This window comes from Sapajus apella, unplaced genomic scaffold (genome assembly GCF_009761245.1).
Source record: "Sapajus apella isolate SASKATOON/1434 unplaced genomic scaffold, GSC_monkey_1.0 scaffold3, whole genome shotgun sequence".
NCBI classification, from domain to species: Eukaryota; Metazoa; Chordata; class Mammalia; order Primates; family Cebidae; genus Sapajus; species Sapajus apella.
The window spans coordinates 19,013,282-19,028,735 of NW_022436943.1; the positions used below are offsets into that span (position 1 = coordinate 19,013,282).

Consider the following 15,454-nt stretch of genomic DNA (forward strand, 5'->3'; position numbering starts at 1 on the left):
GGGTAGATAATTTTATGTGGCATATGAATAAACATTTTTATTTGAATAATTATGCTTTTATTTTTATCATTCCTCCCCACTCTCTCCTTCAACACTGACAGCCTTGGTACCACCGTCTGCCTGGGATCACTGGTTCTATTCACAGCCTCTATTTGGGTCCTCATGTCTGCCACCACCCGCCAGGCCCTGAAGGTCACACCGCACCGCCTGCTCACCACACAACTCCTCATCATCTCTTCTGACCATATATCCCTATATTCTCTAACTAGAGGACCCTTACCTGTGCCCTCTGCAACTCAATAAATCGTCAGTCAAAACTCAATCTAGAGAACCAAGTCTAACTGTCTTTCCAGTAAAGCAAAGCCATTCCCTGTTAACCAAGAGTTCTAGGTGACAGTGAATGGCTTGCTCTCTATTTCAATTATTTATTGCTGTGTAACAAATTGCCCCAAACTTAGTGGCTTAAAACAACAACCACTTTGTTTGCTTTCTAGCTTCTGTGGATTGATAGCTCAGCTGGCAGTTCTCAGTGTCTTTCAAAAGAGGCTTGGAACTAGAGGCAACAGGAAGCCTCACCAGGAGGCCAGCCTCCTCCGTCTCCAATGCAGGGCATGTGGTCTCTCTGTGTGGTAGTTTGGGGGTCCCAGAAGAGATGGAAAATGGAAACTTCCAGGCCTTCTCAGAGCATAAGGCAAGAGCTGCCAAAGTGCCACTTCTGCCACCTTCTATTCATTAAGCAGTCTCAAAGCCAAATTCCACCTCTGAAGGGTCGGGGGTGGTGATGAGGTATTTGCAAGGTGGGCATGGTGGCTCACACCTATAATCCCAGCACTTTGGGAGGCTGAGGCAGGCAGATCACCTGAGGTCAGGAGTTTGAGACCAGCCTGACCAACATGGAGAAACCCAGTCTCTACTAAAAATATAAAAAAATTAGCCAAGCATGGTGGCGAATGCCTGTAGTCCCAGCTTCTCGAGAGGCTGAGGCAGGAGAATTGCTTGAGGCAGGAGAATTGCTTGAACCTGGGAGGCAAAGGTTGCAGTGAGCCAAGACTGCGCCACTGCACTACAGCCTGAGAAATGAGCAAAATTTTGTCTCAAAAAAAAAAAAAATTGCAGTCTTTTAAAATCATTCCCAATGATTAAACAGGAGAGTTCTCAAACAGGAGAGTTCCTTTTAGTTTTCTATGCAGAATAAACACTTTGAGAGTTTCAAAATCTATTTACTATTCTTTGGGGTAAACTTCAGTTCCTTGGGTAGAAAAAGTGTGACGTTTCCCCAGAGCAGTACAACATTGAGGTCAGGAGCTGGTTCAGACACACTGTAAGTGATTATAAAATTATGTACACATGAGTACATATAAATACTACTTGCCTTTCAAACAACACTCTGAAATCCAAGTTTCACAACCATGAACCTCACTTTGAAGGCGCTTTCACATTCTCTACTTTCTTAGAAATTAAAATTTATTTTTCAGTCCAAGCTGTGGCAGTCACCAAGGAAGGAGGCGAGCTCAGCTTGGCAGTGCCAGGAACACGGCCTGGAAGGACACCCCCCACAGACTGTGAGATCCTTCAGCAGTGATTTTGTCTTATTCTTCTTCACGTCTGTGCATGCCCTTGCCTGGCATGTAACAGACACTCAACACTGGGTCAAGGAGTAGGCCAAGCATATTCAACTGAAAGAAAAGCAAACACAGATCAGGCGTGTTGGTGTTCATGCCTGTAATCCCAGCACTTTGGGAGGTCGAGGAGGGCAGATCACAAGGTCAGAAGTTCGAGACCAGCCTGGCCATACAAAATTTTAGTATTTGTGCTAAAAATACAAAAATTAGCTAGGCATGGTGGCGTTTGCCTGTAATCCCAGCTACTCGGGAAGCTAAGGCAGGAGAATCACTTGAATCAAGAGGCAGAGGTTGCAGGCACCCAAGACCATGCCATTTCACTCCAGCCTGGAGGACAGAGGAAGACTCCATTTCAAAAAAAAAAAAAAAAGAAGAAGACGAAAAGAAAGCAAACACGAAGTCATCATGGCCTCTATGTCTATTCATGGAAACCAAGAAAAACGTCCCATTTACCACCACCAAGCAAGCAGAGCCTGTTGTTTTATCCAAAATCAAAACTGCACATCCACAGAGGAGAGATTTTAAACATTATAAGAGGATGTCAAGAAGGAAGTTTCTGCAAGAGTACACTGCCTTTTCTCCTGTAAGCATGCTCGTCACCCAGAGACTAGTCTGCCAAGGTTATTTAGCAGCTAATCCAAGATTTGGATCACTGCCTAAAGTTACACTTGTTAGTATCTTGGGATTTGGCTTTGGAAAGGTATCATACATAAGAGTATGCCAGAGTAAATTCCATTTCTTTGAAGATCAGCTCCTTGGGGCTGCTTTTGGTCCACAGCAGAACAGGCATTGATTACTTACCTGTGAAGGATGCAAAATAAAGCATGGATTTGGTGAGAAGGGACATTCACAGCCTTTGGCTTCCTAAACCCTGCGTCTATGATTTTTTAAGATTTTTTATCCTCTGGATTGTACACATTTGAAATTTCAAGTGTAGTTTTAAATATTTTATTTTAAATATTTATTTTTAAGTATTTTGTTTTAAATATTTATTTTAAATATTTTGTTCCACTAGATGTATTTTACTTCTAGTATTTATTTACTAGAAATATTGTTCCACTTCCAGTGGAAAAAAAAATTATTTTCTAATCTGTAGAAGCATTTCTGTCCACATTTTTAAAAGTTAAAATTATCGCCGGGCGCGGTGGCTCACGCCTGTAATCCCAGCACTTTGGGAGGCTGAGGCGGGTGGATCACAAGGTCAAGAGATCGAGACCATCCTGGTCAACATGGTGAAACCCCGTCTCTACTAAAAATACAAAAAGTCAGCTGGGCATGGTGGCGCATGCCTGTAATCCCAGCTACTCAGGAGGCTGAGGCAGGAGAATTACCTGAACCCAGGAGGCAGAGGTTGCGGTGAGCCGAGATCGCGCCATTGCACTCCAGCCTGGGCAACAAGAGCGAAACTCCGTCTCAAAAAAAAAAAAAAAAAAAAAAAAAAAGTTAAAATTATCAATTATCAATTGATTCACCCCAAATAAATGTAGGCAAATAAAAGACATCACGTAAACTAACCTAGCATGGGAACTCTTCCTGCTTTCATTTAATCTCACCTCCCTCTGTAAAATTTCCCAGACTATTATACTTTCAGGATCTGTGACTCAATTTCATTTCATTTCACCATCTACTCCTCCTTTTTATTTAAACTTACAAATTTATTTCAAGTAATTAAAGTCAATCTATAGGAAGGAAGCCATGGTGTGGACAATTCAAAAATCACTCATTAGATGTGGTAAATTTATTGGCCCTTACATTTGAATGGCTGCATGATGTTTTTCAAATCAAATCTTTTTGCTCTGTGGGGAAAATTGCCAATTTTGCTCAGTTGCTCCTGAGCAGTCACTCTCTGCAATTCCTCGTCTACTAGAAGTAGATGCTAAAAGATCTGCCTTCCCTCTGGCAAATTCTGTGACTTGTCAGGGACTGGGGTCGACAAATGTTTGGGTTCAAAGGGCTTTTCTCTTTGCAAAGTAAACAGGAGGAACTGAGATGTGAAGAGTGCAAGTAATTGAGTAGGAATATATTGTCAGTTACCTGGAAGGTACTTTACAGATTGTCAAGTAAATGATGATACCTCCATCATCATTCATTGGTGATATTTGTTAATGCATGTACAATGTGTAGCATTGAGGTAAACAAACTAAAAAACAGCTTAATGGTTATTTAGATGATGTCAGAGTTCCATCAGCGCAGACACTCATCTACAAAAAAACAGCAGTTCTTTAAATCAGAGTTTTATAAAGAGAACACAAGGAGTAACCGATGTGATGATTGACCTTACACTGCAGAGTAAGAACTCCCTGCATTTTACAACGTCAGATTTACATACGACTCCAAATATATTAATTTCCAGTCCCTCTTTACTCTCCCAAGAATCTTAGCTGAGTGTGTAATCTCCAGTTCCCATCCTTGATTGCAGTCTCCTTCCCAGATTATCCAAATTCTTCTGGCCCTTACAGGGGAACCTGCTCCCGTGGAGCCCCTGGGAGGCAGCTTTTTTAGTTTAGTTTGGAGCAGATGACTTTGAGGAGGAGACTCTCCCAGACTTTGATACTCCTGGGAAAGACATGCAAATTCCTGCCCCTCATTTCTTGTTCCAGGGCAATTGCTTCCCGTCTGCACCAGGCTCTGCATGATCAGCCTTCTACCGCGACGAGTTCTCAAACTGCCCAGCTGCGTCAAATTCCCCAGCTGAGGGGAATTTTGTTTTCTCCTTAAGCAGAACTAGGGGCCCCGCTGACATGAGAGTTCCCCAGGGTAGAAACATGGGTGCCCTGGTATTTGTGTGGTGTCCCGGGCCCCGTTACACAGCGAGGCCTGGAGATGGAAGTGCAACCGGTGCCCCGAGCCCGCCCCCACGCGCCTGGGGGCTGGGAGGGCAGAGGCTGTCACTGTTTAACTTGGGGCCACCCTCGCATAAGCACCTCTCCTTCGACGACAGCTTCTGCAGGTAACTGTAACATACGATAGGAGGAAAGAAGAGAACACCCACGCAGGCCACGGTAAACTAAAGGCCTCTAAAAACAAAATCTGTAAACTGCTCCCTAAGGAAGTAGCCTGGAAGCTTCCAAGTAGCCTGAGGGGTGGGGGGCAAGAGATCTTAAAATGCTGAGCAAATACCAAGTAAGGTTTCAGGTAACAAAGAAAAACTACCAGACAACTTTCCCAAATTAGCTAATTAGTAAAATCCATTTGCGAAAAGAGATTTAAACTAAAATGAACATTTACGTTACCTAAAAAGTATAGTGAGAAGCCGGCGCGGTGGCTCACGCCTGTAATCCCAGCAATTTGGGAGGCCTAGACCGGGGGAATCACCGGATCACCTTTGGTCGGGAGTTCGAGACCAGCCAGGCCAAAATGGTGAAACCCCCTCTCTACTTTAAAAAAAAAAAAAAAGGCAAAAAAATTAGCCGATCGTGGTGGCGAATGCCTGTAATCCCAGCTGCTTGGGAGGCTGAGGCAAGAGAATGGCTTGAACCTGGGAGTCGGAGGTTGTAGTGAGCCGAGATCGCACCATTACACCTACAGCCTGGGCGACAGAGTGGGAGCCCGACTCAAAAAAAAAAAAAAAAAGTATAGTGAGAATGGAAATGGACTAGAACTATCAAGCCTCAAAACTAGACGGAATGCTCTGACAAAGAGTGGGAGGGGCCTTATGCGTTTAAAACTGTCCTAGATATGGCTAAAGTTTTGCCTTGCCCTAAAAATGTAAAAGACACAATTGCAAAATTGTTCATACTTCCAAATTTGCATCCATAAACTTTCCAAAATTGCATACATTTTTTGCATAATGAGATATCTTTGCAATAAGCAGACTAAAAGAAATTGCCTTTGGTTTTGCAGTTCAAATACAACAGTTAGCCTCCTAGAGTCTAAACAAAGTTGCAGTAAAAATTTGAGTCCTGAGGGCCAGGCGCGGTGGCTCACGACTGTAATCCCAGCACTTTGGGAGGCCAAGGCAGGTGGATCATGAGGTCAGGCATTCGACACCATCCTGGCCAATGTGGTGAAACCCTGACTCTACTAAAAATACAAAAATTAGCGGGGCGTGGTGGTGCTCGCCTGTAATCCCAGCTACTCAGGAGGCTGAGGCAGGAGAATTGATTGAACCTGGGATTAGGAGGTCGCAGTGAGCCAAGATCATGCCACTGCCTGTGTGACAGAGCGAGACTCCATCCCCCCCCAAAAAAGTTAGATCCCTGAATAATTTAGAGAAGCATGAGAACAATTTAGCTTCCCTAAAGCTTGTTCTGTGAATCTCAATAAGTGAAAGTCTGTGTTTTTTTGTTTTTTGTTTTTTAAGAAAAAAGGTTGGGGGAGGGAGTAGGATTCCTTGTTAAAAACATTTTGGGAAACATTTTATATCCTCCCTGTTGGAGATTCACAACATACATTAACATATTAAAGACTCTTAAATTTATGCTTAATTGATTTTCAACAAAGGTGCCATGGTAATTCAATAGGGAAAGGATAGTCTTTTCAACAAATGGTGCTAGGACAATTCAATAACCACATGCAAAAAATATATTTAAACTTTTGCCTCCCACATCATACTCAAAATTTAACTCCAAATGAATCATAGATCTAAATGTAAGAGCTAAAACTGTAAAACTCTTAAAAGAAAACATAGGCATAAATCTTTGTGACCTTTGTAGATACAACAAAATGCACAAGCACTAAAATAAAAAATTGATAAATTGGACTTAGTCAAAACTAAAAACATTTGTGCTTCACAAGACACTATTAAGAAAATGAAGAGAAAAACCACAGACTGAGAAAATATGTGCAAATCATATGTGATTAAGGCCTTGTATCTAGAATATAGAAGGAACTCTTGCAACTTAATAATAAGAAAATTACCCAATTTTAAAATGGGCAAAAATTTTAATAAACCTTTGGGCAAAGAAGCTATATGAATGGTCAATAAACACATGAAAAGATGCTTATTGTTGGTCATCAAGGAATGCAAATAGAACCACAATGAGATACCACTTCAAACCCACTAGGATGGTTAGAATCAAGACAATGACAAATGGTGGTAAGGACCTGGAGAAATTGGGACTCTCATATACTGTTAGTAGAAATGCAAATGGTGCAACCACTTTGTAAAACAGTGTGGAAGTTTCTTTAAAAGTTTAACATAAGTTGGCCGGGTGCAGTGGCTCATGCCTGTAATTCCAGCACTTTGGGAGACCGAGGCAGGCGGATCACGAAGTCAGGAGTTCAAGATCAGCCTGACCAACATGGTGAAACCCTGTCTCTACTAAAAGGACAAAAATTAGCTGGGCGTAGTGGTGCTTGCCTGTAATCCCAGCTACTTGGGAGGCTGAGGCAGAAAAATGACTTGAACCTGGTGGCGGAGGTTGCAGTGAGCAGTGATCATGCCACTGCACTACAGCCTGGGTGACAGACAGAGCTAGACTCCTTCTAAAAAAAAAAAAAAAAAAAAAAAAGTTTAACATAAGTTTACCACATGATTTGCAATTCCATTCCAAAGTATATACCTAAGAGAAATATAAAAATGCGTGTCCACACTAAGACTTGTTCTCAAATGTTACTCACAGTACCACAAAATGAAAACCATCCAAATGTCCATAAACTGATGAATGGATAAGCTAAATGTAGTATACTTATATGGAATACTATTTGGCAATAAAAAGCAATTAAGTATTGATACATGCTAGAAAATAGATGACCCTCAAAAACATTATGCTAAGTGTCGGGGCAGAGTGGCTCACGCCTGTAATCTCAGCACCTTGGGAGGAAAAGACGGGAGGATCGATTGAGCCCAGAAGTTCCAACTTGAAGCGGGCTGTGATTGTACCACTGCACTCCAGCCTGGGTAACAGAGTAAGACCTATTGTATGAGTTCATTTACATAAAATTTCTAGAAAAGAGAACTCTATAAAGACAGAAGTAGATTAGTGGCTTCCTGGGGCTGGAGTAGGGAATAGCGAGTGATAGCAAATAGAAACAAAATTTTTTTGAGGTGGTGAAAATGTTTTAAACTTGGATTTCGGTGCTCGTTGCAAAAGTGTAAATACACTAAAAATCATTTAATTGTACCTTTAAGACAAGTGAAGTTCACAGCACATAAATTATACCTCGATAAAGTTGCTATTTGTTTAAAAAGAAAGGGTGTTCTCTTTTCAAAAGAGTTTAGGAAACATTTTATATCCCACTTCTTGGGAAGTCACAACATTGTATTAACATAAAAGGCCAGACTTGGTGGCTCATGCCTGTAATCCCAGCCCTTTGGGAGGCCAAGGTGGGTGGATCACAAGGTCAGGAGTTCAAAACCAGCCTGGCCAACATAGTGAAACCCCGTCTCTACTAAAAATACAAAAAATTAGCTGGGCGTGGTGGCAAGCGCCTGTAGTCCCAGCTACTCCCAAGGTTGAGGCAGGAGAATCACTTGAACACGGGAGGCGGAGGTTGCAGTGAGCCAAGATCATGCCATTGCACTCCAGCCTGGGTGACAGAGTGAGACTTCATCTCAAAAAAAAAAAAAAAAGAACAAAGAACAAGCAACTCTATAATAAAGAAACCTATTTAATTTTAAATCCAGCATAAACCAAATTTAGGTGACCACAAGAATTTTTTTTAATTATGTCAATTATACCCCTTGAGAATGAGTGTTAAGGGAAAAATAATCAGGAGCTGCTAAAGGTAATTTCTTTCACTCTCTGTCCCTTAACTTCTCTAAGCCCTTACGTCCAAGAAAATGACATACACTTTACTAATCCCTGAGATTTTTTTTTTTTTTGCAAAAATAAATGCAATTTATATAATTAGTGAGTCCATACATATCAGCAAGTTGGAGAGCTCTTCCCACCCACCTGTCACTGCCATTGTACGTACAGGAGTTCTGCTGGGACGTCAGGCTGGGAGGCTGAGATTAAAAAGTAATTGTCATTGAAGCTGAATGTAATTAATTACATAATTTGGAGTTGTTCAAGATTAATTCCACAAAAAATTACATCATAAAATTAGGGCATTAACAAGGATTACTGTCGAAAGAAAAGTAGGTGTGAATCAAGCACCTGACATATATGACTCATACCCAAAGCACCCTGGGTTCATATTTGGATCATATATAACAGTTGAATGACAAACATGTACTCACTAGATGTTATTAGGGAAATAATTGATGCAAACCCTACACTACAGAATTCTCATCATGGGAACCACTGTTGGAAAAATCTGGAAGCCTCCTGGGTTCCAGCGATTCTCCTGCCTCAGGCTTCTGATTAACTGGGATTACAGGTGCCCACCACCATGCCCGGCTAATTTTTGTATTTTCAGTAGAGACGGGGTTTCACCATGTTGGCCAAGCTGGTCTGAAACTCCTGACCTCAGGTGATTTGCCCACCTCAGCCCCCCAAAGTGCTGGGATTACAGGCATGAGCCATGGTGCCCTGAGAGAAGCAGTAAAGATGCATTAACAAGTAAGATATGTTCTGCAAACAACTCTCCTATACTTTTTTTGTCAGAAAGGAATGATTCTGGGATGAGAAATGGATAACTGATTTATTATAGCCAACTGATTTTTTTTTTTTTTAGCAGAGAATTTTCTGGTCACTGGGAAACCTGCTAGATGAATTCTAAAGGAGTCATAACACTTCTGATTGTTTTAATGTGAATAATTTCTTCTAACTATATTAACAAAGAACTATTACAGTCACGTATAAGGACTATAAGATGGATTTGTTAATAAAATGATACTTTTAATGACACCTTTGGGAAAAAAATTGGCTTCAATGAAGGCACAGATGCTGTTATTTGCCCCCTGTCTTTATTCCAAATATATGCAAATAATGATACTGATAAGCCCAAAAGATGCCGGCCAGAATTTCAAGATATTGGTTTTCATATTTAAGAAAGAAATATAAACTTTTGATGGAATTATTTGGATGTATGCTGGATAGAAGGCAAAAAGAACATTATCAGACACCATTTCAGGCTGGGCACAGTGACACACGCCTGTAATCCTAGCACTTTGGGAGGCCAAGGCGGGCAGATCACAAGGTCAAGAGATCGAGTCCATTCTGGTAAAAATGGTGAAACCCCATGTCTACTAAAAATGCAAAAACTAGCTGGGTGTGGTGGTGCGTGCCTGTAGTCCCTTCCAGCTACTCAGACAGCTGAGGCAGGAGAATCTCTTGAACCCAGGAGGCGGAGGTTGCAGTGAGCTGAGATCAAGCCACTGCACCCCAGCCTGGCGACAGAGTGAGACTCTGTCTCAAAAAAAATACATAAATAAAAAGACACCATTTTAAATAAATTTGGCATCAACCTATTAGTAGTTACTTGTAACTAGAATAATCTTTTAAATGAAAGTGTGTATAGAAGAAAGCCAACATCGGCCGGGCTCGGTGGCTCAAGCCTGTAATTCCAGCACTTTGGGAGGCCGAGGCGGGTGGATCACGAGGTCAAGAGATCGAGACCATCCTGGTCAACATGGTGAAACCCCGTCTCTACTAAAAATACAAAAAATTAGCTGGGCATGGTGGCGCGTGCCTGTAGTCCCAGCTACTCAGGAGGCTGAGGCAGGAGAATTGCCTGAGCCCAGGAGGAGGAGGTTGTGGTGAGCCGAGATCGCGCCATTGCACTCCAGCCTGGGGAAAAAGAGAAAAATTCAATCCCAAAAAAAAAAAAAAAAAAAAAAAAGGAAGAAAGCCAACATCATCCAGGGTTATACTTGTCAAAGCAAGGTAAGAAAAACAAGAACTTTTGATACGCTCTAAAATCTGAATTTGTGTTTCAAGTACAGACGTAAATTACAGCTTAATAATCCCTGGTCTCGGTAGCTTATGCCTGTAATCCCAGCACTTGGGGAGGCCGAGGAAGACAGATCACCTGAGGCCAGGAGTTCGAGACCAGCCTGGCCCAACATGGTGAAACCTGGTCTCTACTAAAAATACAAAAAAATTAGCCAGGCCTGGTGGCACATGCCTGTAATCCCAGCTACTTGGGAGGCTGAGGCAGGAGAATTGCTTGAACCTGAGAGTTGGAGGTTGCAGTGAGCCGAGATCGTGCCACCTGCACTCCAGCCTGGGCAACACAGCAAGACTCTGTCTCAGAAAAAAAAAAAAAAAAATTATAGCCTAATAACATGCTTATGGCAGAAGAGCAAGCCAAAAGGGCTGCAGGTATGCAACTCCAGACCACTCTGAAAACCCAGAATGATTTAGAAAATAAAGATAACTTATCCAACACCTTCCTGCTAGGCACCCCCATCCAGATTAATCAATCTTTTATTCACAAACTAACTTTTGTTCTATACCACACTTTTCTGTAAAGTTTATGGCTCAATTACTTCTATTTTGCAAATTCTATTTCCCCTTCTTACTGGTCTTCCTTCGCTAGTCTTAAGCTTTTCCCCGTAAAACCAGGGTTACCCCACCTCTGATGGCAACCCGTCTTCATTTATTCCTCACAACTCTTCATGTAAACTGGATCCTCGTTTTCTCAAAAACAGGTTTGCAATTCCTGATGTGAATTTGCTATCTTTTTTTTTTTTTTTTTTTTTTTTTGAGACGGAGTCTCGCTCTGTCACCAGGCTGGAGCGCAGTAGCACGATCTTGGTTCACTGCAACCTCTGCCTCCTGGGTTCAAGTGATTCTCCTGCCTCAGCCTCGCAAGTAGCTAGGATTATAGGCATGTACCACCACACCCAACTAATTTTTGTATTTTTAGTAGAGACAGGGTTTCATGATGTTGGCCAGGATGGTCTCAATCTCTTGACCTCGTGATCTGCCCGCCTCCCAAAGTGCTGAAATTACAGGTGTGAGCCACTACACCCAGCCTTGCTATCTTATAACTTAAAAAGTAAAATATTATTCACTTCTACTTATACACAAATGTTTCTTATTAACTCCACACTGGGTGAATAGTTGAGGATTTGAAGAAGTTAGATGGATAATTCAGGCAAAGGGTCTTTTTATGAAAAACAGGAATGGGAGTAGAGCTTGTTTGTGAGGGGCTGTGTCCACCCAGACACCACTTCTTCTATCTGCATAGATACAGTGAAGGAAAGACCCCCCCCATCAAGACTTTCTCCATATTTATGTGTCATTTCCTTTCAGCCTATAGCTCAAAATGATCTCTGTTCTCTGCTGCTAGATTCAGGCATCATTAAGTACCTAGTAATTGTTTAATTATCTGGTAATTGTTTTAAATAATTTTGAATAATAATATAATCACCTGTACAGAACACAGAGAAAAATGAGAAAAGAAAATAAAATCACCCTTTATTCTGCTACCCTAAAGTAAACTTTGTTAGGGTTTTAATACATTTCATTCCTTTTTCCGTCAACTTAAAGATCTCCCCTGTTGCCAAACGTCCTTCATAATAATAATTTATAAGCTATGCATAATCCAATATTTTTGAAATATTTAATTTTTTGACATTTTAAAATCACAATACTGTGATGAATATCTTTCTGCATATACTTTATCAATATTTGGGGTTTACTAATTTTCTTTAATGAATCTTAGCCCTCCAGGACTCAAGCAATAGGACAAGGCTTGTCTTGAGGTCCATTTATTCCAACTTCATATAGGAGGGTTATCCCACTGTCAGAAAGCAGGTAGAAATGCTAGCATTTGTTCATTTGGCTATCTAAAGGAATGCACTCTTGTTAGTCTAAGCCAAAGACTATTGCGAACTTGACCGATGTCATTTTTAAAGAAAAAATAGGTAGTTTGGCTTAAAAGGGAATAAGGGGGGAATTCACATCTAATAGCCTTTTCTCCTTAATAAAAAAATACTTTACATTTAATCTTCATTAAAGAACCAAGACAATGTTATTCAAGGTTATATGCTGCAGTGTGTTCATAGATTGAAAGGGTTGATAGCTCAAAGTTGGTCTCTTCAATCTCATTTTTCGTTTCCTCCCAAATAATGTATTTCATTGTTAATATAAAAGTGCACTGTTGTACTCGCAAAAGAACTTGGCAGTTCATAAAGAATGGGAAAAAATATGCAAATCTTTGCCAATCTCCAAGTCCCTTAAGGTTAATTTAACTGTCACAAGTAATTTTCCAGGAAAGAAAGCAGCCTGCGTCCACGAACCAGCCAGTTAACTCATCTACACTTACAGTGTGCATTTTGCTCCTGCATAAATTTTTCATCACAGTATGACTTGCTGTGTCAAAAGCATTGATAAGGGTGGTAACCACATTCTGTTCACACTGATTATTTGGGCAAATCTTTTTTTTTTTTTTTTTTGAGACGGAGTTTTTGCTCTTGTTACCCAGGCTGGAGTGCAATGGCGCGATCTCTGCTCACCGCAACCTCCGCCTCCTGGGTTCAGGCAATTCTCCTGTCTCAGCCTCCTAAGTAGCTGGGATTACAGGCACGTGCCACCATGTATTTGGGCAAATCTTTAGGCAAATCTTGAAGTCATTCTGCAGCAGATAATTGGTCCTTCATCGCAAATTCACAAATCACCAGCATTAGATAATTACACTTCCCGTCCTTGATTCTTTTGTTCCACGGCACATCCATGTAACCACCACACTTGATTCTAAACACATTAATAACATATTAGGGATGCATACAGTGGCTTATGCCTGTAATCCCAGTACTTTGGGGGCCAAGGCAGGTGGATCACTTGAGGTCAGGAGCTGGAGACCAGCCAGGCCAACATGGTGAAACCCCATCTCTACTAAAAATACAAGAATTAGCCAGGTGTGGTGGCACACACCTGTAATCCCAGCTACTCAGGAAGCTGAGGCATGAGAATCGCTTGAACCCAAGAGGCAGTGGTTGCAGTGAGCTGAGATCATGCCACTGCACTCTAGCCTGGGGTAACAGAGACAGATTCTCTCTCTCTCTCTCTCTCTCTCTCTCTCTCTCTCTATATATATATATATATATATATATATATATATATATGTATGTGTGTGTGTGTGTATTAGAAGTGTTTGCCACAGCCATTCTGTAATCACTTAGAAGATTTTTTCTGCCTCCTCAAAAATAAACTGCTCCTCAAAAAATAATCTCTGTGCATCACAAATACATTTTTAATGTTTCTGTTTTAAATTAGCAGGTTCTAATGAATTTTTCAGGGTCCATTTGGGGTCCTTCTTCTTGTTCTAATCCTGCTTCCATCTGACCACGTTGCTTCTCATTGCACCAGGATTAAGGAACAGGAAATAGAATGAATGACTCTGAGCCCCTAGCCCTTCCCTCCACTGCCACTGGCATGTGAACTCACAGTGACCTGTTCTGGTTATCTCTTGCTGCATAGCAAGCTACCTAAACTTGGTGGCTTAAACAACCATCATTTATTTTGCACATGTGTCTGCAATTTAGGCAGGGCTCTGCAGGGACAGCCTATTTCTTTATGTGCAGTGTCAGCTGGTGACTCAGCTGCTAGGGCTGCAACCATCTGAGTCCCTCACACATCTAGTAGTTGATGCTGGCGAATGGCTAGGACTTCATCTGAGGCTGTTGGCTGGAACACCTGCATGTGGCCTTTCCATATTGGAGCTTGTCTTTCTTATATAGTGTGTGGATCCCAAGAATGTCTCTCAAGAGGATAAGGTAGAATCTATGGCATTTTTTTCTTTTTTTGAGACGGAGTCTTGCTCTGTCACCCAGGCTGTAGTGCAGTGGCACAATCTTGGCTCACGGCATCCTCCCCGCCTGGGTTCGAGCGATTTCCCTGCCTTGGCCTCCTGAGTAGCTGGGACTACAGATGTGCAACACGATGCCAGGCTAATTTTTTTGTATTTTAGCAGAGACAGGGTTTCACCATGTGGGCCAGGATGGTCTTGGTCTCCTGACCTCGTGATCCGCCGGCCTCAGCTTCCCAAAGTGCTGGGATTATAGGCATGAGCCACCGCGCCCAGCCTCAATGGCATTTTTATTACCTATCTTTGGAAGTCATATGGCATCACTTCCAACTATATGCTGTTGGTCGAGGCAGTTACAGAGACCTGCCCAGATATAAGCAGAGGGGATATAAGCCACACTACTTGATGGGAGGGTTGTCACCTCATTGTACAAGTAGCATGTGGAATGAAATATATTATCGTGGCCATTTTTGAAAAATAAAACCTACAGTTGCTAAATAAATCAGTCAGATGGAAAATATTCATTGAAAAAGACTTGCTTTTGAAGGTATTTGTTTACCTAGATATTTAGATATTACCATTGGTATTTACATATCATTATATAAACCTTGCAGTATCTCAGGGATAGTACTCATATGTGTTGAATACTATGCTAGGCACTAGGGTCCAAAAATAAAAGGCATTAGCTTTGCTCTTAAGAAGTATATAATCTATTGGGAGAGATCCTTCAGTAAATAGTTACAATTATACATGATAGGCCAGGTGCAGTGGCTCACTCCTGTTATCCCGGTACTTTGGGAGGCCAAGGCAGGTGGATCACTTGAGGTCTGGAGCTGGAGACCAGCCTGGCCAATGTGGTGAAACCCCATCTCTACTAAAAATATAAAAAATTAGCCAGGCATGGTGGCGCACCCTGTAATCCCAGCTACTTGGGAGCTAAGGCAGGAGAACCGCTTGAATCCAGAAGGCAGAGGTGGCAGTGAGCCGAGATTGCACAACTTAACTCCAGCTTGGGAGACAGAGTGAGACTCAGTCTCAAAGAAATTTAAAAAATAAAAAAAAATTACATGTGATAAATGCAATAAGGTGGATAAGTATTGACATATATTTGAAAAGAAAGCTGCATCTCATTCTGTCTGAGTGAAACATAGATGCCTTCATAGAGAAAGACTCCTTTATGCTGGCTCTTTCAAATTCTGGTAATAAAAAAGGGGAGAAATCATTTATATTGTAGGAACAGGATACTT

General features: G+C 41.5%; 1 pseudogene; it reads left to right on the top strand.

The window, feature by feature from the left end:
- The first annotated feature begins 2,027 nt into the window (after nt 1-2,027).
- LOC116529444 lies at nt 2,028-2,490 on the top strand (annotated as a pseudogene).
- Nucleotides 2,491-15,454: the final 12,964 nt, after the last annotated feature.